General features: G+C 35.5%; 1 protein-coding gene across 1 annotated transcript in view; it reads left to right on the forward strand.

Moving 5' to 3' along the window:
- LOC310880977 (uncharacterized protein) overlaps nt 1–23,650 on the forward strand; it is a 1,343,899-nt gene that overhangs the window by 185,653 nt on the left and 1,134,596 nt on the right. Inside the window, exon 6 of the mRNA XM_083797545.1 lies at nt 6,658–6,773. The gene's annotated coding sequence lies outside the window, so the exon portion shown is untranslated. The remainder of the gene's footprint in view (nt 1–6,657; nt 6,774–23,650) is intronic.

The raw sequence follows: 23,650 nt of genomic DNA on the forward strand, positions 1-23,650 counted from the left end.
GAATTATAATTACTTCATACTGTAATTGTATCATATTTTTTCCTTTTTTTTTTTTTTTTTGCTTATGTACTAGTAGATTTATTTCCTCTGGTACAGCCTTGTGCTTCGAATGGGAGCAGTTTCCTGTGTTTACTGCATTGATGAAATATGTTGCACAAACTGCTGCCCACCTCGGTGTCCACATGCCTGTTTTCTTTCTCTTATGCTGTGAAAAGACCAGCAGCATGTAATGCAGTGGTATTCTTGGAAATAACTTGAAAAATAGCTTCACAGACTGTCCTCTGGTTTCAGAAAATGGGTAGAGCTAAAAGTGTGATTGCAGCTCCTTTTTAGCTCATCCCCTTTGGGAAGTCTGGTGCTTGTAACAGCATTGACCTTTTACACAGCTGTGGAACGGGGACATAAACGTCCCTCTTTGTCCCTCTACCATTGTCAAAATTGGGCAGAGTCCCTCTACAGTTGTGTGGTGTTCTAGTTTATAATTTTATTTTGCTGCAGTACTCTAGTGGTTCTACTTACATAAGTACATTTTATTGCATATGTATATTAGTATAATTTTTTTAAAGAAGTAAATGCTAGTCTTTGTCAATTTAATTATACACAGTAATTTACAAAACCATGGCTCTAATTTTGTATGTCTCTGCAATTAAATTGTACTATCTTATTTACTTGGAAAGGTCATCTTTTTCCTTTATTCTTGGCTTCTTGTATGCAAAGAGAATACATATAGATTAGTTATGAGCCAAGCATTTAACTGGCACAGTTTGTTATCTTAAGCTAATATTGTACTTACATTACATTAGCCCTTCTCTAGTTAGAAGTGGCTGAGACGGTCTGACTTTAAATATTAAAATTCAGATTAAAAATTAAGTAGTTTTGCATGTTTCCCTTCCTCAGAGAAATGATTTTAGTTCCATAGAAGTCCCAGATAACTTTGTCAGTTCCCTGTAGGCTTTCATCATCTCCATTTCTGTTCCCTTTCTGCCTCATAGTGGTTCTTGTTCAAGGTGTTAGCCGTTCTGTAAAATACCGTTTACCTTGCTAAGTATATAGTTCTTAAAATCTCATTGAAATTCCATGCACTCGGTCCATTTTCCTCCAAATTAATGCTGTTTATATATTAAAAAATGAAGGTGTACTAAACCTAAAGGATATTATTGATCTGATAAAGTCTCAGTCAGGAGGAGAACACCATCTTGTTTAGATGTGCTGTGATAACCACCTGGGACAGAAAGAGATGCGTTAAAGGCAGAAACTCAAGCACTCAAAAAAGGATCTTTAAAGACCGAACAAATGCTTGTTTTATTTTTCCTGAGTATTGTGCTTTCAACTGTTACACCTGTTTCTTTCTAAAATGCAGATAAATCTCCTTTATTTCCCGGAAAGAAGACCTTTTATAAAATTCTCTGGCTTAACTGTAAGCTTCTAACTGCACTAGGAGTAACCCACTCTGTAAAGAATGGAAGGAGAAACATGGAAAGAGAAAGAGATTCAACAAGATTTTACCCCTGTATTTTGTGCCCTTAAATGAGGCTTTTTATTCTTTGTAGTACTAGCAAGTGTAATTATTTCATTTCTGCCTTAATGGACCAGAAAAAAAAAAAAAACAGCTTATAATAAGTAATTAAAAAAAGGCTACTGTTGTTACGTGTGTGCTTATGCATGTATGTATGCATAGTACTGCACTGTTTATTTGCAGGGCTTTCTTTTTTAAGTTAGAGCATTGATACAGAAGGTTCATGGCCCGTCCAGTATACAAGTGATAAACAGTAGGTCTGCTGCTACAAGTACTTGTATTTTAGTCACTTCAATATTCGGCCTTAAAGTGTTAAACTAGTAATAAATGGAATTTGATGTGATAACTCATGATAGGCTTGATCTTAAGAAAAATCAAATCTGAACTATGTATATGAAAAGTTTGCTTAATAAGTTCTAGCAATTATTCTTTGCAGTTAATGTGGAACTTTTCTTAGCTAATCAGTGAAGATGAAATAATGGGATTATAAAGGCATAGCATTGATGTGTAAATGATTGATTAACACAGAAAGTAATAAGAAAATACAGACTTAAAAGTTATTTTCAAAAACTGAATTCTGAGTTTGAGTGCAACAGTATTTGACAAAAGGATGTGGATGAATTTTGCCATTGATTTTAGAGAGGGACAAGTTGTAAGTCTAAATGCTTGTACGTAATGGATCTTATTTCTTTCTATGGTATTCTTGCATCATTTGAGCAAATAAAATGACCCTAGTGCAGAGCATAGGCCGGGCAGCAGGGAGTCATGCCTATTGATTCTTCTGCAGGTACTGCAATAGAACAGGCCTGATGTGCCCTGGTAAATCGCCTTTTACCTGCAATGCGCTGCTGCTTTTGGCAGCATCTTTAGTGTAGTGATAGCATTAGTAGCTCAGGTTGGTGAGATGTAGTTTAGCCAAAAGTAGGCATTGCATTTTTTGTTTTCATGCCTTAAACCATTTGTGTACAGCAGTTTATTCTGGTTCTTCTAGTTCCTCTTTTCTCCATTTAAGGGCCTGCAGCTCAGGTCCTCTTCCTCTCCTTTATGAGAGATTTTTCTTTCTTTATAAGAGGTACAGCATTTTGATCAGGACTTGAATTCCCATGAGATACTTATTGAGTAATTACTGTTTTCCACATATAAGTGGCAAGCAATTCTTATTTTTAATTTCTCTACCTGTTCGCAGCTCCCTCTTTTAAAGGTTCTTTTTTACTATTTGAAGATCTACAATATGCCCTTTGGTATCCTACCCAAGTTGATTAAATAACACTTGTAGCCAGCATGGAAGGAAGAAGAACTGCTTTATATGCATTACATGTGACCATCATAATCAGCTGCCCAAACAGGGTGATCTTTAGTTCCGTCTGTGTAGTAGTGTAACTTTTTCATATGCAGTACTGATCGTATTCCTGTTCTGGTGAACAAAAGCATGATGTTTCACTCTGTGTGTGTGCTGGTGCCCTATATGTGTGTGTATATATATATATATATACACATATAATTTTTTTTTCCAAAATTTCAAATATTCAAAACATAAAAAAGAAGAGTTTTCACCTTACAGTTTGATAGAGAATCATTTCATCAGGTTCTGTTATAAATGGCAGTGTGAACTGATGTAAATTCAGTTTGTGGGGTCCAGCCCTCCCATCTGCTGCCAAGTTTGTGTTCCTGCCATGCACCACGCTGGCCTTCAGGCTACTCTGTGGTAAGAGGGCTCGGGGAGCTGCTTCCCTGAACACTGACCCTATGGAAAAAGATACCATTTTGGAGCTGATTTAGCTTCTGAAAATGGTTTCTCTGGACTTATACAAATACTAGTAAGGTAAAAGCATAGGCTCAGAAATGCCTAAGAAACAGCAAAGGAAATGTCAGCAATAAGCCTGTCTTTAAGTTAGCTTAGTTACCGTGGAACTGCATGCGAATGACTTCTAGACCTCAGTTCTGAGAATTTGTGGCTGAATAACTCAGTAGCTGGCTGTCTGTCCTTACAAAAACAATCAAAACTTCTGGAAAGCAATACAACTAAACGAAATGTAATTAAAAATCATCCCTAGGAACTTTAATGTTGAAAGAGTTCATTAAAATAGAGATGTATTTGTAGAGGATAATATTTATTTATAAATATTTATAAATATTTATGTTTGTGATATAATAAAATGCCCTGAATTAACAAATTCCTTCTTTTCGTGTAAGAGTTGCAATGCGTGCTTATCTATTTTATGTTTTAGAGACTTTAGAAATGAAGTTTTAAATCTGAAGAAAACTTTCTACAAAGGTGTACCTGAAATATGACCTCTTCACAGCTATCTTTGCAAGTCTGTCTTGTAAAATATGAAGGCTAAATGCTATCAGTTCTGAAGGAATACTGAGAAAGACAAAGTATTTGATGTGACACATTCATGCTTTGCTTGTCAGGCAAAATGGTTTTCACTATTATTCAGTGCCCTCTGTATATTGAAGAACATATCTAAAGTAAGCTGAACGCTCTTGTGTTTTGTGATAGTGTGTTACTGGGAAAATAAAACAGCTACAATTATCTGCTCAACAAACAGAACTTGTCAGCTGGCAGGCATGCAGAACTAATGCAGATGGCCACCTCAGAAAAGCTGTCAAACAGAAAGACTGAAATAAAATGGTTTTTATTCATATTCTGTAGACTTTCAAAAATAAAAAATAATAAAAATTCAGTTGAGAGGATTACAGTGCTCTTTCTTAGCTCTGGTGTTTGCCCAACTTCTAGTGGAGAAATGAAAATTTTCTTCTGGAGGAAATAGTATTACCCAAATGGTGAAAGGTATCATTGGATGTTACATTGGAATTGCGGAGAGGATCTTTGCATACAAGCATTCCTCTTCATGGAGTAAAAGAATAACACTAACGCGTGTTGTATGTAGAAGTTTTGGAAACATAAAGTATAATCCAGGACAGGTAACTATTTTTCTTTTTTGAATGAAATTCGTATTTTCCTTTGCTGTGAATTGCCTGTTGGTAGCTCCTCAGAGAAACACTTTTTTATTGGAGAGCATTTATGGTATTTACTGTTCTTTCAGTTCTTTTATTCCTTATAGGTAATGAAAAATATTCCTTTGGATCTGCGCATCCTCACTAGGTGTTATCTCTCCATGCAGCATAAACAGGTAATAGAGATGCTACAAAATGCCAGATGAAAGTAAAGGCAGTTCCTATTACCATAGGGATTGTTGAATGTTTGGAGAGATTGCACTTCATTTGTTTATTTTTGAGTACGGGCTTTGGCCTAACCTGCAGGGTAATGGCATGAAGAGACTACTTCATGTAAAATAATTTAGACCATCTGGAGTGTGTATTAAGACTTCCATAGGTAATGATTAAGCTGTTTTGGTTTTGTGGTATCAGATTTCCAATTACTCATTGTCTTGTTTGTTTGTTTGTTTTAATTGGTAATATTCAGATATTTGGTGTTTTTTAATGGGTGCTGTGCCAGGGGAAAAATTTTGCTGTGCATTTGGAAAGCAAAGGGACATGCTATGACTGCAAAGAGAAATAAATTAAAAACAAGTAGAAGGAAATACAGGAGTGCTGCACTACCTAATCAGGCTGTGGAAGGTGTAGCTAGAAGCATTCAGTCAATCAGAATGGACTTTTCAAAGAGCTTCTGTGCAAAAGCACACAATTGGTTAGATGTATATTATATGGCGATGTCAGCCTCCTAGGGAGGATCACACGCACACCGATGGTCTGATCCAGTAAGGCGCATCCTTTGATCTGAATGATAAGAAGCCACCCATGTGCCAGTATAAACTTATCTGATTGCACTAGCTCTTGTTATTTCCCTTTGCTCTGTGGCATACCCTAGTACAAAGCTAAACTGGAAGATTAATATTCACTTTTGAGTCTGCATCCTTTGTTGTTCCCTCTTAAGGAGAAAAATGTTGAGAAGACCTTATTTATTTTTAATAGAAATCCTAATGTGTGCTGTAGCTTGCTATAATCCAAACCACTCTACATCCCAGACTGGTGTGTGGCAGGCTGTACACCATTCTTTGCTTAACTTCTTACAATAAAAGTAGCTCTAGGCTGTGTCAAAGATTAACCTACTCACGGGATTCATGAGATATATAGCTGGATAGGGTGAAAAGCAGATTTTTTTTTTTTGTTAACGTTTCCAGCATCTTATATATTAAAAGCTTCTAGCACCTGCTGTTTTTTAAAAGATCTTTTGATCTTAAATTCTAAGATCCTGGGGGCTTTAAGAACATAGGCTGCCGAAGTGCCACTTATGGGACCTCAAGGGAAATTTACAGACACAAAAAATTGGCACAGGAGTCTAGCGCTCAGCTATGGCATTTATTTCTTTAATATTTTAACAAGCTTCAAAATATTTATGTAATAAATTTATAAACTTTCTTTAAAAACCTTTTATATTTGTTCAAATGTCATATTCTTTATGCAAGAACACTGTAGAACATGCTTTTACTGAATTTGAAATTCATCAGGTCTTTTTCCTTAAAGTAGTAGGACACAAAATGGTAAACCTCGGGAGACATTCTGGAGTTACTGAAAGGACCATTCTGAGAATAAATTTATCTACCTATACGTGTTCTTTCAGAAAGTAGCAAATACATGTTTGTTTTGAGGGCCTTTGTGTGTGTGTGTATATGCACATGCACACTCAAACATATCCATATATATGCTTGCTTATTCTATGTATAGGCTGGTGACTGTATATGTGTGTTATGTATTTACACGCATTTGCACACCCTGTATTTTGAAGAACCTGGTACCATCTTCAGTAATGCAGCAAATTTCTGTTTAACTGTGAGTAATATTTTCTTGTATTGAATTGGATTTGTTTCTAAGAGATGAGCCTGAAGGCTCTATTTCAGCTTATAGGGCTGACATTGGACCAGAAGTTTTTTCTTTGTAAAGACCTGCTGTTATCTTTTGTCTAATTTGTTGGTAGTCTCACTATTTCCACACTGCCCAGTCTGTTTCTTCTGCTTTGGTGCATGAGGCTTTCAAGTGTCTGAAAAATAGCTTGTTGTTGAACTGTTGAACATTTCCTGCACTGATTTCTTTGGCTACATTATTTTGGTCATGTTTTTCTTGCATTTTGACCATTTCAACCATTCAGTGCTGACAATGTAACTTTTCCCTGCTAGGTGCATTGGAGAACTTTTAAGCATATCTTGAAATTTGCTTAAAAAACAACAACAAAAAAAGGCAGTGCCTGACTTGGAAAAGGGTGTCTTCATACTTGGAAATAGTGCTTAATAAGGTAAGATTGCTAAAAGCAAAACTTACTGTCAAGGCTTTTACTCCAGCTGTGAAACAAGTTGTACCTGGATTTTGATGCTATATGTTCCAATCATGGAAAGACACATTTTATTTTGCTTATGCCTGCTTCATTAAGAAGTGCAGAACACACCAAAAAAGGTTAGACCTTAAATGAAGCCTAATGCCAGGTTTACATGTGGACAGCAAGAAATGCATATTTAACATCAAAACCAAGCAGAAGTGCAGTAAAACCTTTGACAAGTAGTTGGTGTAGTCTAGAGAGAGGTTAAAATTCGTTGTTGCTTATTGCAGCAACACAAATAAACATGAAGAACTTCCACATTAAGTATCAAAATTATTTTAGTTAATTCAGTTGTGAAAGGTAATCTCCTAGCAAGTTGTTTATAAAGACTGTGGAGAACTCAGGAAATTCTGTTCACAGTTGACAATTGTAATGCCTGGGGTTTTATATTATTTATTTATTTTTTAACTCCCCTCACTGGAACCCTTCAGGAAATATGGTATATCCAGCAGAACAAATCCCAGTGAAAAATATCGATGGTGAGCGCATTCCTATGCAGGCAAAGCATGCTGTAAATAATGTTCTTCCTTTTTTCCCCATTTCTTTATTAGCTTCTCTCCATTGCTGACTCTATCAGTGCACTTTTATATTGGTAGCTATAAATTATCAGCATCCAACATTGATCTGATAGTGAGGACAAGAATGAAGTATTTAAATCTCACCTTTGATTTAAAAGTTTGTGCTGGATGTTTTTACTGCCAGAAGTCCTATACTGAGAAGCTGAATTCAGAAAAAAACACTAAGACTAGAAACTGCCTTCTCCTTCTTCCCCCATAGCTTTTCCAGCAAATACTTTCATAAAAGGCAATTCAGCTTTAGCAGGAATATCATGACTGATGTGAAAGCTTACCAGTGTTTTTCAGGAGCAGGGCTTCTGAAATGGAGTACAGAGTTCTGGGTAAGATGAGTGCCAGTACCTTCAGACAATTTTAGGACGAGGGTTTAACTGTGTGACTTTCTTAGCCTAGAGATTCTTCCTGGGCAACGTTCCGATTTACTTTTTTTTTTTTTTCTTTCGGATTATTTTTTTATGTGCTCTGCTTATTGTAATCCTTTTCTTTTGCTGCTTCATTCTTTGCTAATTGTTTGGCTTAGAAAGGAATTTGTCTAAGGGTCCTGAGGTCAGTCTCTGTAAATGATATTGCTCTCTGGCTGTGGCTCATTATATGAAGACATTAGAGGGGTTGCCAGACCTTGTCTTTGACTTTGACACCTGAGGAGAAAACATGCATATAATGTTGAAAGAGTTACTTTTGACTGTGCGCGCACACACACAACCTCTCATTGTTATGCCTGAGAAGAAAACTCAAACACTTCAGCAGTTCAGACATATTATTTTGTCAAATCCTTACTCTGCCTTGTTGACAGAATACATTTTCTCAAAAGCTGAAATCATTCTGTCAAGGAAACTTATTTTGTTCAATAATCCTGCTTGTTGACAAATGTTCAAAAGGGAAAAAAATCTTCAGTTATTCTGGGAATGTTCAGCCTGGTGTCTCCAGATTTATTTATTTTGCCATGGGAAAGAATGGTTACTAGTTTGTAGGTGAACTATCGAGGTCTAATGAAAGAACAACGTATCTGCTTTATACTTAGGTGAGTGTGCTTTAGGGAAGGTTTTTTTCAAAGAAGGTTGTTCGGGTTTGGTCACAGTCCGAATGACTAGTCAGCAGTGGAGCGCAGGCAGCATGGGAGGGGGGATGAGCAGAGAACAGACGTTAAGTGCCATTCGTGTCAAGCAGCCATGGCAGAGGTATGAAGGCCCTTTTTCAATTGGGCTCATTAATAGCTGCACATACAAATAGCAAAATATGAAACTGATAGCAGTTGGTCTCATGGGCTATTTCTTCTTGTCTTCCCCTTCCACCCTCCAAATTAAATTGGTTCCAATTTAGGAAGGTGAATAGCTGTGTCTTTTTTTTTTTTTGGTGGTTTTCTGTTTTGTTTGCTCTTGCTTGTTGCTTGTTTGTGTTTTGTTTTGTTTTGTTGTTTTTTTTTTTTCAGCAGAAGATCTTGAAATATGCTAGTTTTTCTTCATTGAGTGTCAAGAGCTGTGCGTACACCTTATTATCCAAAACCTAATTGTCATCTTAGTACTGGACCCTGCGTAAGCATATATATGCAAGGCATCATGAAGAATGTGTCACCTTCAGTGCTTGTTTCTGTGTCTACATAACATCAGAGACAAACTTGCACTAATTTTAGCGGGTTTGGAATAGGCTTTTGGGAGGGATACATGTTGACATTTCTCCAGCGACCCTTAGTGGGATTTAAACTTTTGAGTCATTTAAGGCAATTTGGAAAAAAACTGTCAGATATTGGACAATGCTAGGAAAGAATTTTAACCTGTTTTTGATGGGTTTTATGAGCTGTACTTTAAATTTCTGTTTAAAACTGCATCTAGTGAGTAAACCTTATGTTTTAATAGTTAAACCTTATGAGTTACTGGTGCCCTTCACTGTCTGTCCTCTCTACCAAAAGACTGCAAATGATGCTGTTGTCTGTGTACTTGTTTGCCATTCTTCATTCAATTTCATCAGTAAACCTTCACTCAGTCCCATAATCTAGTTCTACAATAATTTACTCTGTTGATCTTCGGTTGTGTTCAGGTTTCTTTTGTTCTCTAGACTACTGACAAGTGAAATAAATACTGTGACTTGGTTTTGAATAATGATCCTAGTCAATTAATTGATACCTACAAAGTTTTTCGTTCTTTAATAGTACAGTCACTTTTTTTTATTGTGTTTTGTCTTACTCTATTCTTCCCTGCTGTGTTGTCTGCCACGTTTGTCTAAGAAGAATGGTGGGTGGTGTTTTTTTTTCTTTTCATACATTTCATTCATTCTATTGATTTACCAGTCCTTTGTAGTCTTTATTGTCAATTGTCTTGATCTCTTTAATTCCTAATATACAGCATTTTTGTCATACATTAAAAAAGATGTCATTCTATGTGATTTTCCATTCAAAGGAAATTCAGATTTTTGAAAGAATAGGCAGTATGTTATAACGGATGCTTCCTTGACACCTTTAGATCAAAGAGAAAAGCAACAGGATTTTTAATAGATACCCTTAGATGTAAGTTATATTGAGAGACTGAGCAAAAGTAGAACAACCCTGACTTTTCCTTTCAGACAGGCAGCGTTCCTATTTATTATGTTTCGTCTCACATCACAGTACTGGTTTCACGCCTGAATGTGTTCAGCAAAGTATCAGAACAACTTCATGAAGTTTCTACGTCTCTGATGTTCTCACCTATAGACAAAAGGGTTGAAGAGTGTATTTTTATAGAACTCATCAGGTATAATATGTTTTTGGATTCTTTGACTTTCCCCTAGAAGGTTCTGTGGCTCGTGCTGTGGATGTGTTTGAGGAAGGCTGTTTGACTCCTAGTGCTTTGGCAGATACGAAATTCTTACGGAGTGAGAGCTGCCTGGTGCCCTCAGGGAAAAGGCTCAAAGTCAGTCCACAGAAGTATGACTGCTGCTCTGTAAGTCAACAGAGGGACAATGAATATTGTCAGCAGAAGATACTGGACCTAGGCAAAAAGTAGATACAGTACTGGCAGGCACAGATGGTGATATATTTCAAAGTCTTCTTTAGTGCAACTGTTACCCTTCTGTTACTTAAGAGGGCTGGGGAGAGATTGTACCAAGACCAGGGTAATAAATGCTCCTGACCTTGCAATTACAGATTTTAAATCCCTGATGAGCTTCATTGCAGTGAGTCAGTAGATGCAATACATTTCTGCAGTGGAAGTGTTGAATATAACGAATTCTTTGGTGAAATAAATTTAACCTGAAGTTCTCTAGTACCAATAAAGTTTCTATGCCTTTTTCCTTTGCCATCTCTTCCAGTCATGCCATTCTCAAAGCTGATGGCATCTTGTCTGAACTTTCAGTTACTATGTTCCTTTTAACTTAATGCTTTTCAGTATATATTTTTTTCATGTTTCTCTGGTGAGATGAGATGCTGATTCTTTGTCCTATCAAGGTGCTCATGGTAGAGAAAAAGGCTTTATTGCCAGTGGCATTAAATTGTGTTGTGTATCATTTAGAGGATCATCAAAAGTTGAAGCCTTCTATTTCTGGTTTATTCTCCAAAGTAATGAAACATTAAGGCCAAATGAATAATTTAAAATAGTTGCTGTTAGCTTATTTAACTGATTGCATATCTACAGAGAAATCAAGGCAACCTATCAGTACTTGAACTCAAGGTAAATATGAACACACTTGAGTAATGATTTGTATGTTACCTGTTTCCATTATTTTAAACATCTTCGGAAATCATTGTCCTCTTTCACAAGGTTGCTAAAGTATAGAGTCATGGTTCTACTGCAGTGCTGTAGAACCTGTAAATGAAGATTTCTCAGCCTAATGGTTATAAAGATTCTGTAGTCCTTACACATTATATTTGTTCTATTTCCTTCTATCACTTCACTCCCCAAGAAACAGCCACTCATATTTTATTCTATTGTCTATCAGCTATATCTTTCTATCAACTATAAATAAGTTATAGCAACAATTTATGAGCTTACTCACCATACTACCTTGATAAGATAGCTGCAATTCTCTTAAATCTTCTCCCCCCCCCCCCCCCCCCCCTTCCTTTTTTGATCTGTAGGCTTTGGAATTATTGTTTTCAGTAAATTGTTCTTTTCTGTAATAGGTTCTCCATATTACTTCATTCTTTGCTTACTTGAAAGCTATGCTTCTGGATCAATAACGGTGACTCTATTTTTAGAAAATTTCAGTTTTAGGAAAAGATTCTTAGTATGCAAAATTATTTGAAAACCAGTTACAGAAAAATTATATTGCTTGTTAACGTGCATGTGGAGATGGTCTAAATGAAGCAAAAAGCTATTACACTTGAATTCCATGAGGTTAAGCATAACCTACTACTGCTTCCATCAGTTCCAATGGAGCATATTGCTGTGACTAATGACAGTTCTGGAATTAAAGAGATCACTTGAGTAACAGAATCAACTTGACCGTCCTTAAATGTAGTACCATCAAAGTGAATCTATTTTTGTGCTCAAAATCTTGTAAATTAATGTGATGTTATATTCTTTCTTTGGAGAGGTAACATTAGATCGAAAGGGACCTCAGAAGGTCCTCAGGTCAACCCCCTGCTTAAAGCAGGGTCAGCTAACAATAACTGGTCAGAAATTTTAAATATCAGGATATGATTTAAGTAGGTTTTTTTGTTTGCTTTAATTTTAATTAATTAAGTGAATACATAACAGAATACAATGCCTTTAAAAATACTGGATTATTGTATATTTGCAACATTTACTATGAGATTTAATTGCAGCACTATTTTCATGTCATTTTTTTCACTGTAGGAAGCTAAATACGAATAAATGTATAAGGTGGGGTCTTAACATAGACATTCTTCCTACAATAAACTCCTTAGATTTACTTCAGTCATGAAAACATGGTCCTTTATTATTTTTTTTAAACTGTTGGAAATGAAAAGCACTTTCAAGTTTGTTTTAGTAAAACAGGATGAAAGATGCTTTTTTTTTTTTCTACTCTGCAATCATCATTTATAAGTGCTGAGGTATAGAAATTCATCCCTTTGTTCTGTAATACTTAACCTTTTGGTCCGCAGCAATCAATCCTCCTACTAGTTGTTTTGCAAAAACTGTTTGGATAGTTAACTGAGAAAGTCATAAAGCTCCTAGTTATAGAAAAAAAACATGAGGAAATACAAATAAAGTGGAAGTGATTTCACCAGGGGCACTGAGAATAGGTAATCTGGTAGAGTGTTTTGTTCTGTTTGGGTTTTACTTTGTGTAAGACCAAAGGTCTAGAATAAAGCACTGTCCAGAGATGCTGCCCATATCAACTGCAAGGGCAAAATATCCCATGTTGAATCCCTAACTGTGATCTACTCTTGCAAGTTTCTAAAGCAGTCAGATGGTAACTTAGGCTTAACTGGAGGTAATTCGGTAGCTCTCGGGGAAGACAGAGTATTCAAGTAAGGAGCACTGGTCCACAAACACCCCCTGTTCGGCCAGTGAACATAAAGACAGAACCCTGGGCTAGATGGGACCTGTGCTTTAAGGTTTTGCTATTCTGTATGTATACCAATAATGCCTTTGTCAGGTAACAATTATAAATGTAGCTGTATTGGCTGATCAAGCAAATTACAATACCATAAATACCAGGAGAAACTAATTGAACATAAACACTGGGAGGAGCTAATTGGATAGTTAAATACGAATTCCTGTACACAAGACTTTCTGAAAGAGTGCTCTATCATGGTTAGGGATTAAACGTATGGACATTGATTTAATAAAAATACCTACTATGGAATATTGTAGAGTTTCTACAGAGTTTTAATTTATAATAGCAAGTCTACCTTTACCTTTATTCCCTTTTGTCTAATCTTACCTGCTCTATGCTCAAATGTTTTTTGGTTTTCATTTTTACACTTTTTCACTTAAGAACAAGGGAAAAAAGCCAGGATGAAAATAGTCCTATAGTTGTAGCAAATGAATTTTTCATTTCACTGTTTTCTGTAGGAGTATCCATTTGAAAACGCCTACTTTCTTATATGCCAGGATGATTTTGAAAAAGTTCCTGATGAAGAGCAATAAAATATTCAATTATGATCTTTGTTATGCTGGTTTGAATAAGCTGTCTGAAAAGCACATTGAATATTATTAAAAATAGGTTTAGATTTTTTTTCTGGAATTCATTCTGTAAAATCCGTATTCTCTTGCTAATACTATCCCTAAAAATGTAACATTTTCTTTCATGGTTTTTATCTTTTTTCAGTGGTTTTTATTTCAGTGATACTGTTGCACATTGAAAGCTGAGATAGGAAGCATTTTTTCTTGCACAGAAAAAATTGTATGTTTAGTTACTTGTGCAGTGGATTTTTGGGAATAATACAGGCTCTGTATCCTCTGAGGATTTTGAGTATTTCTGAATGCAGACCCACATATGCCAACAAAACAGAATTATTTTGTAGCATTATAAAAACAAATAATTCAGCAACTGTAATTGGCTGTGGCATCATTAACAAAGACAAAAAAGTTAGCTATTCAAATCCCCTTTTTAACTTAAAGGCCTTTTTTAGTCTGTATTTTTTTAACATTCTGTATGAGAAATTTGGAGAAGCAAGATAAACCTTACTAAGGTATTGGCTCAGACAATTTATTAAACTATATTTTTCCTCTTCCGACATAAGACAGTTCTGTTCTTTCACATCACAAAAATACATTAAAATTGTGTTAACAGTTTAATTTACGACTACTAAAGCAAGAAGATTCTTTGCTAAGGATTACATTCCACTATCAAGCCATAGCAGTTCAGAATGGCATATTAGTAAGACCCCATTTTTTCTTGACCTCTTAGTTGGGTCTTCACTCTTCTCATAGCTGTGAATTTCCAGTTTTTGTATAAGTGATGTCTTTATGATTGTATTGCTGTAATTAAGTGTAAATGTGTAAGAATTGTTTCCACTGATATTTTGCTTTCTAGTCGGTTGTTGATCTGTGTTGTGTAGAGTTTGAAAAGATGGTATCAAAGAAGATGTAAACAAAGTGCCACAAAACTTGGTTAATGTAGCATTAAGATGAGTGAGGGGAAGTTGTAAACTTCTGAACGCAACTTCAGGTATGCTCAAGCCTTAAAATGGGAGGTGCAGCCCTTCACACATCTGTTTTGGGGGGTATATGCAGTGCACAGTCTTCAGTTCCTCACCAGGATCTCTGATTTCTGCCCCTCTGTTAGGCCTGTGCTGCTCATTGCATCTCGTTAGCGTCCCACAGCCATGCAATGCTGTGTTGCCATCACCGTAAAAGGCAGGAAGGTCGTAGGCAGCCTGGTGCTTGGATTCTTTTGTGCCTGATGGATCTCTTATCGCATCTGTGAATTCCTTGAGACTAGATTTTTTTTAAAGGATGTTGCTTGTTTCATCAGGAAATGATGAAGAAAGGGTGCAGGTTGCTTCAGTTGATCAACTCTATAGTTGTTAAAATAGATTTTCAAAACTACACTGAACGTTCACAAGAAGTTGTTACTTGGAATTGCCCGAGCCGTCGCACTGTAGAGCTTACACAAGCATTCTTTGCAAAAGTAGCTGCAACGCTTCTGGCCTCTTTTTGCTTCATCACACAGTATACTTGAATTCTTTTACTCTGTTCCTCATTCTCTGCCACCAAGCTGTTAAAGAGCTAACAAAAGCCAAGCAGTTCATGTTAGCAAGGGAACTTGAGATAACTTAACCAAGGGAGTTAGTATTTTCTTTCTCTTAGCCAGACTCAGTTCAGTCATGCAAAGCACATGGTTGTACTACCCTGTCTTCTCTGTAGTTAATTAATGTTCATTACAGTAATTTCAAGGTAAGTCACTAGTTTAAAATATTACACTGAAGTCATCAATTTGAATTTCAGACAAAACGTCACTGGATTTAGCCCATGTGCACAGTACTCCTAGAAAATGGATATGGATAGATTTCAATATCATATTACCAGGGATATGTCAGGACCTATTGTGCCACTTGGAAAAGATTAGTCGTAAACCTCAGTGGAACGGGTCCTGGGTTAACCTAAAGGTGTGTTTCAGTTTATGCATCATTTTCGTATGCCGTGATTCTAAATGTTTACTTCAACTATTTTATAGTGTTTCTTTCACCATAAGGAAAATACATGTCATAGTCCGTAGTTTAAGTTCTGAATTAAAGAGAAAAACATTAGAAAAAGGTGACACAAACTAATTTTATGGGAGCTGACCTGTATCTGAAGAATGTGTTTTCCAAATTACCCTATATTTTGGCCGCCACCACGACCATAAAAATATTAAAGCATTGAGTCAGCAGGTGGATTTCGGAGCATTTTGAATGGCTGTATATTAAATAGTAAGCAGTTTTCAACCATAGCTATAGTGGAACTGCTATCGAGCTAGAATATATGGAAAGTAAGTAAAATAATTCACTTGTGTGATACCTGTATTGCATTTTAAAGTTAAGCATCTCAGCAGTTTTTATGAGAAGAAAAGAATTAATGTGACAAATCATGTACCCTGTGATAATTAGATGTGCTTAACTCCAGCATTATATCTGCTTGCTTCTTCAGAAGCCTCCTACTCCAAACTTTTGTAGTAGATGAAAAACATTAAGTTCTGTTCAGATATCAGTGACAGAAAGACACTACAAATCTTTCTGAGAAGTCCTTCACAAAAGCAGGTGTTAGCCATCAAATACAGTCCTGGTGGAAAAAGTCCCTCTTACATTACAGTGAAAAATAAGTCTAATAAGTAAAACAAGTTCTAAAAGCCAGAGCCCCATCATTTACAACTAAAAGTTTCAATCAGTAAAAGAAAGACTCTGCTTTTACCTAGTTGGTTTGTTTCCTTTTATTTTATTTTATTTTATTTTATTTTATTTATTATTTATTTTTTCCTTGAAAAGGTTTTTTTCCTGGATATGTTTTAGAAATGACAGGAAGAGAGTACTGTTACCATTTTACAGGTGGGAAGACAAACACAGAGTTGGAATTTCTAAATGAAAGAACTGGTTTGAAAGAACTGTATGATTCACTTTCTGAGTGGTGAAGACTGTATGTTGCTGCATAGTAAGAATAAGGTTAAAATCCACTTGTGCAATATTTAAAGGTATTGTGGCACTTAAAATTTTAGTAGAAGTTGTACTGTCTTTGAGAGTATGGTCATAATATCTTGTGTAAGGTATCAGAACATTGCAATAAAAAAGAATTCATACTTCCTGAAACAAAACTCTTCTTATCTCGAGGGAATCTTTTTGTACAGATGTTTTTATTGTTTAGATTCTTAAACATATTTAAGTCTCAGTTGATATCACATTTCATTTGTCGTCTAGAAGTCTATTCAAAATATTATTTATTCATTTAATTGCATTACATGCTAAGCTTAGCCATTCTTAATCTAAATATCCATCACAGAATCATGAGCCATCTTGTAAGGACTCTCGGAAGACTTCTAGAATATGTTCTACTGTAATTTTTAAGCAAAAGTGTGTTCCACTGCTAGGATATCTATGAATCAAATGTCTTGACAGCCATACCATCGCTGTTGTTCTAGTCCTTCTGTATCACTCATGGATTTGTCAGTGAAAGGAGATTCTTTATTATTTTTTTTAAGTTGGATTGTTACCGTTTGAGATGTTTTCTTTCATTTTCTTTTGTTCTACTGCTACGTTCTAATTTCTGCTCTTATATTTAAGCCCAGATATATTTTGTGCTTAAAAATATGCAAGTATTAGATGTGCCACCGAATCCTTCTTTAGATTTTATTTTATGTATATCAAATCCACTGAGGCACAGTTGATTTATATGGAAGTAACAGTTGTGTTCAGAAAATATCCTTATATTAAATAAAGTTTTAGAAGTTCTTAATACTCTCAAGTATGAAGAGCAAAAAATAAGGTTGTTCAACTGAAAGTGTTAGACGAGTTCAGGAGAAATGTTTCAGTCTGCAGATCTCTGACACTTTACGTGACCTTTAAAATTAATGTAGTCTGATTCAGCGAGATACTTAAGACTGTTCCTAACGTTAAGCACAAGAACAGTTGTTTTGAAATCACTGTGGTTACTCAGTTATTTTGTATTAAGATGCACTTAAATGCCTTGGTGAATCAGGGTCCTCACCCATCTGTGTCTGGCTCATTTTTTCTTCATTCTATCACCCGTTCCCTCGGAGCATAAGGTCTTTGGGGCCACAGTCTGTTTTAGTGGTCATGATTTTAGTTGCAATGTGTAGAAGATGTGATAAAAATAATTGATTAAAAATATAATGCAAACATTCATAAAAATAGGGACAGATGTTGCAATGCTTTCTGCACATGGTAGTCCAGTTGTGCCCACAGGTATGCTTTTGGCTAATCATTACTGAGTCTGGTATTTTCTCCTTCTCCTCTTCCTCAAGTCTTAAAAGTAAACATTACAGAATGTCATGGGAAAAGTTCACCTGAAGTGAGATTTTGATAGAGAAATTAGGAGATCCTGAGAATTACATTGTCAGTTTTAATAGAGGATTAGATGTCTGTTGCAAGGCTTTATAAGATGATACCAAAAATATTTCACCAGGACAATTCTAAATGCCGTTCTGTATTTGTTGTAGAAGATCATAAATGTTACTGAACTTCATTACTGAAGCAGACTGTCTAGTCCTGTGGCCTTACCAACAAATTTAATTTCTTCTAAACCCCCAGAGTTGAAAATTAAATATTTTAAATTTTGTAAGACAATCTATGAATTTATTATTCAAAAATCTTCCTTTGCAAATTTCCCTGCTCAATCTAACTGCAGATGCTCAAAAATAAATAAATAAATGGGCATCTTTACTCTGTGTGTCTTGCTGATTTCCAGAGGAAGTTGTGCAGAGCAAGATGTACTCTAAGTTAATGGTATCTGGATTCCCCTGGTGCTTAGCTGCTGCAGATGTCATTCAGTGCATGTGGAAAACAGGTTTCTTGACAGGTGTACTTTTTCCTATCATGTAGCGAGAAAATGCACATTTGCAAATTAGGCAATCATTGCATGAAACATCAGACACAATTTGGGGGGGTTCTGAGGATGATAAACTTCAGTTTGGTGTAACATCTGGATCTTGTTATTTCAATAGCTTTTCCTCAGTGGTGGAAACATTGTCTAATATGCACCTTCTGTCATGCTGATTGGCTTAAATGTTTATTTGGGAGAAGAAAGGAAAACCTTTTTAGTACTGTGTTTCTACAGCATGAATCTTCAAGATGTTACAGTACTGCATAGATAGGAAACGTATTTTTAAATTCTGGGGAGCAGATGGTTCTCAAAACCTTTAGGCAGTATGCTTTCCCATCAAATTTAGAACAAGTGCAAGTATTTATGCCTGTTTCTAAAAAGAACTCTATTTTTAAAAAGACAATAAAATGGCAATAGGTTACTTTCCAAATACATTTTTAACACGGGATTACTTCCATGTTCATTTCCCTGAAAGATGTATTCCTTTGTCTTTTTACCTGCCTTTAGATCTAATTCTTTGAACCCAAAGCTCTGTTCTCACAATCAGGATGTATTCCCTTTGACTTTTCTGCCTGTTGTATCCTTTTTTTTTTCTTTTTTCCAAATAATTTTGTATCGCCTGCTACTGTACGGTTGGCTGAAGATATTTTACGTATCATCAGCCGTTACTGGTTCTGTATACACTACCATGAGAAAATTGTCTTCACTTGTGATTGCCAGTATGGTAACAAATCTGAGTTATGCTTGGAATTAGCAGAAGAAGAGCTCAATGAATGCCTGTAATGGTTCTTCAGAGGCTGTCAGCTCTGAATGCCAAGTAACAACGTGCTGACAAATCACGAAGATTTTTTAAAAGCAGCTTCTGAGAAGATGGTAATTTCAACGGCAGGCTTTCTGAGGGAAGTAAAACAATGAATGATATCTTGCTGGAATTAGATTGTAATCCTGTTGTTTTTATTGATTGATTTAACGCTTTTGGAAGCTTCCAGTGTACTTCACAGAATTACAAGCTCCATCTCTGGCTTCCATTTAACTTCTGTCACTGTTGCAGAGTTGGCCCTGTAGGCTGGCACGCAAAGCTGCAACTTCACAGTGAAGCTACAAACATATATTTTAGGAGAAGGAAACAAATGAGAATGCTTTCATCATTTAAAGCAAAAGGGATGTTTAGAGTGAGGTTGGTGGGTTGATTAGTATTTATTTGTTTTAATACGAATTGGAAAGACACAAAACACTGTAAATCAGGCTGACAGCAGTTATCTCCCTCAACTTACAAATAAGCAAAAACAGCCTCTGCAAAAATGGAGGAAAGTTGTTACATGTTGTTTAGTCAGAAAAATTGAAAGATGTTTTTAGTCTTGCAGAAACTCCATAGCATTTTAAATAAAGGAAATGGCTAGGACTTAACATGTACAGAGCTGAAAATGATGCTATGATCCTCCTCACTGCTATGATCCTGTGCGTATGTAAGTTCATCCTACACCTACAGAGAAGCAAATCCTGTGTTGAGTCACAGTCTTTTCTTAAGATATTGCTATTTTTGTTTTTATTTTTGTTTTAAATCTATAAAGGTAATTTTCACAACTGACCAAAATCTTCTGATGCTTACTGCAGTCTTAAGTCCATATTTCAACACAGTATTCAAGCACGTTTAATGTTAAGCTTGTGAAATTAAAATGACTACTCATACCTAATATTTTAAATAACATTGCAAAGTCCTGAATTGAATTGTTTAGAAGAATATCTAAACCCAACTGTTTTATATATATATGTAGCAAAGATGTACGGAGATTTACTGCTTAGATGGAAGGGCTTTCCAATTTGGAATATAATTTAGTCTGTAGTTGCTACATGAATGGTTATTTCCTAGTCGTCCAAACTTTATAAATGTCTTCTAGTAAAAGATATTTGGTAGTTAAATATTAATGGTAGCATATAAAAAAGTAGAGAGGATGAGACAGTATATTATGTGAAAGTGACATGGAGGAGCAGCATGCAATTAAGTCTAAGAATGTTATGATCTAACTAATGCTACCTGAAATACTCTTACTATATCACTTTTATTTATTTTTTAATAATTTATTTTTAATTTAGATAAAAATGGGATCACAATAAGAAATTGTGTTTGCGAATGAAAGTTTGTGTTACTGATATTTTGTAAGTCATAAAAAATGTGATATTTTGATGAAAAATGTAAGTATAAAAGATAACTTTAGCAGTATAATACATTTAGAATGTATTGCATTTGTAACAGTAGCTTATATTTAATTTTCTAAGCTGAAACATGAGGTATATAAAAGAAGAAAAATTCAAAGACGTTAAAATAGAGACAAAAAATCTATATTATTAAAGGAAAAATAATTCTTCCAAGTTGCTTTTCCAAAATTAACTATCAGTTTTTAAAATCTCATTAAATGAAATATTTGTTTATGTAAGATGCCATGACTGATGGCTGTGTACATCTAGATAATAGATTATGTAGCCATAAGGGAGTATTGTTGTCATCTAGTCTGATTTTATAAATTAAATCTTGTTTGAACTGGTGAAGATCTTATAGAAAAAAATAAACTGCCTCATCTTTAAGACAATTAGTGTTGAAAAATCTTCTGTTTTCCCCTGTATTGGCAATGTTACAAAATAGAACCTTATTTCTGACTGTTTCTAGTTTGTCTTCCAGCCATTTTAATCTTATATTTCTGTCTGGTAGACTGAGCCAATTGCCAAAATTTTTATCTACAGAGCAATAATTGATCTCAAACCTTTGACCTTAAGCTTTTTGATAAATAAAGCATAGTGAGCTTCTGTATACATATAGTCCAGGTGTTTAACCATCCTTGTGGAATAGATTTTTTATTTTTAGAATTTTTATTTTTATTATATATATATATATACACACACATATATATATATATATATATTTAGTGTTTGGCCAAAACTTGTTATGGCATTCTGAACAAGTTTGCTTACTTGAGTTTTTTGTTTGTTTGTTTTAATTCTGTTTATTTGTGAGTATTAGACCTCTAGGATTCTGCTGAAATCTTACATCCTAGCTGATTACACACTGAAATATCAATAGCTTTTTCAAGAACCATTGCTTTTCAGAAGAAAATCTGTTGTTGCATAATCATCATTCTTTTGTTACTAAAGGTATGACTATATATGGCTTTATCAAAGTAAACAGTACTTTACTATGCACCTTACCAAGCTCTCCAGATTGCTTTGGTTTCAAGGACTATCCAGTTTATAGTTCAATGGTTTCTTTTGATCATTGTGGATCTGCGACATTTACCAGAGAGAAGATTGGATGTTTTTCTTTCCAACTGACAGAATAAAAGTGAAACAACATAAGGTCAAGAACCTGTCCTTCTGGGCTCTTGCTAGAAGGACATATTGATGAGAATTCTACTTTTATGTTTATATTAAAAGACCCTTCAATTAGTTAATTTTATTCAATTTAGCTTGTACTTTCTTTATCCTACATTACTATTTGTAGTTGCATAAAGTCAGCAGGATTCATTGTATTTCCCTTAATTTAATAATCCATTGGGTTGCGTATCGACTATTCTGTAGGTCGGGGGGGGCTCTGTCATTCATAATGTCTACCTAAAATCTGTCTTGCACAAACAGGTCTATTGTAATTTAACAGACTGTTAGTCAATGTTATCAGCTGTTAGCCAAGGAGAGGATTTTATGTACCTGTAGTTATGCATTTTAGCACCCTCAGTTTAGCCTCTTTCTGTGTTGAATTTAATTGGAACTGGCAGACAATCATCACAGGTGAGATGATCATAGAGAAACACCTTTATTTGGGAAATAACTAGTTTGTATTCTGTATATGCTACAAGGCATAGTGCAATTCTCAGTGGATTGAATGAGAAATAAGTTTTAAATTTGATTTTTAACTGGTGCTCTCTTCATGTTTACTTTTCAAACTTGATTAGGGACTTACTGGATGCTATTTTGGGCTTTCTATGATCTTCAGATACCATCTATTAACTTCTTGGAATTACCCCCTGATATCTTACTTCTACTGCTTTTATTTCTTCAGGTTTACATCTTAACACAAAATTAGAACTATGCAGTCAGGTTCAATTCTTAACGATTTTTAATGGCTGTACTGGTTTTGGCTGGGATAGAGTTGACTTTCTTCATAGTAGTCATGGTGCCATGTTTTGGATTTGTGACCAGCACCGTGTTGACAGCACACTGGTGTTTTAGCTGTTGCTGAGCATTGCTTGCACAGCAACAAGGCTGTCTCTGCTCCTCACGCTGCCCCAGCAGCGAGCAAGTATGGGATGGGCAAGAAGCTGGGACACAGTCAGGACAGCTGACCCCAGCTGACCCAAGGGATACTCCATACCGTACGGCATTGTGCTCAGTAACAAAAGCTTAGCGAAAGGAGGAGGAAGTGGGGGATGTTTGGGGTTAATAACATTTGTTTTCCAAGTAGCTGTTAGGTGTAATGAAGCCCTGCTTTCCTGGAAATGGCTAAACATCTGCCTGACGATGGGAATCAGTGAATGAATTCCTTAGTTTGCTTTGCCAGCACGTGCAGCTTTTGTTTTACTTGTTAAACTGTCTTTATCTCAACCTGTGTGTTCTCTTTAGTTTTGATCTTTAGGTTCTTTCCCATCCGTCTGTGGGGGGAGTGAGTGGCTGAGTGGGGCTGAGCTGCCTGCCACAGTTAACCCACAGCGGTGGCTTTTTACATGATTTGTATGTTTCTAACAGATGCTTTTCTTTTCATCAAACTTTATTAGAATACACTTAGAGAATTTCTTCTGTCTTGAATAAACAACTGCTAGACTATTTGAATTTTACTTTGTATACATCACTGAAGTGTTTTCTTTGTTCAGAATCACACAGTAGTTTAGGGTTTAGTAATCTGAATGCGTCTTCCACTGTCCTGATATATTTATTGTGCCTAACTTGTATGAGTGTTGATAGCTTTTCTAATGGGTTCTTAATTCTTGGATTTAAGTATATCCTTTCCTCATTCTTTGATTTCTTATCTGTTTTGAACTCTGTTCTGAGCTGAATTCCCATGATGCGCTGCTGATTTTGTTGCTGTTGTTTTTGAACCAAATGATACCCTGAGAGTGTCAAAGGATCACCACAGTTCATTATCAAAGGTCAAAGAACCCATTTCATACAGGAGGATAAGGCAAATAAATTATAGCTCTGACAAGGCACTGTGGCAGCTTGTCAAGATAGGTTAATGCTAAATTGAATTGTAATGAAGTGTTTTGATTTGGGAATGGTTAAACTTTTCATTTTGATTTAAAAAGTCAAAGCAGCGTTATGGAAG

This window comes from Anser anser (genome assembly GCF_964211835.1).
Source record: "Anser anser genome assembly, chromosome: 13".
Classification (NCBI taxonomy): Eukaryota; Metazoa; Chordata; class Aves; order Anseriformes; family Anatidae; genus Anser; species Anser anser.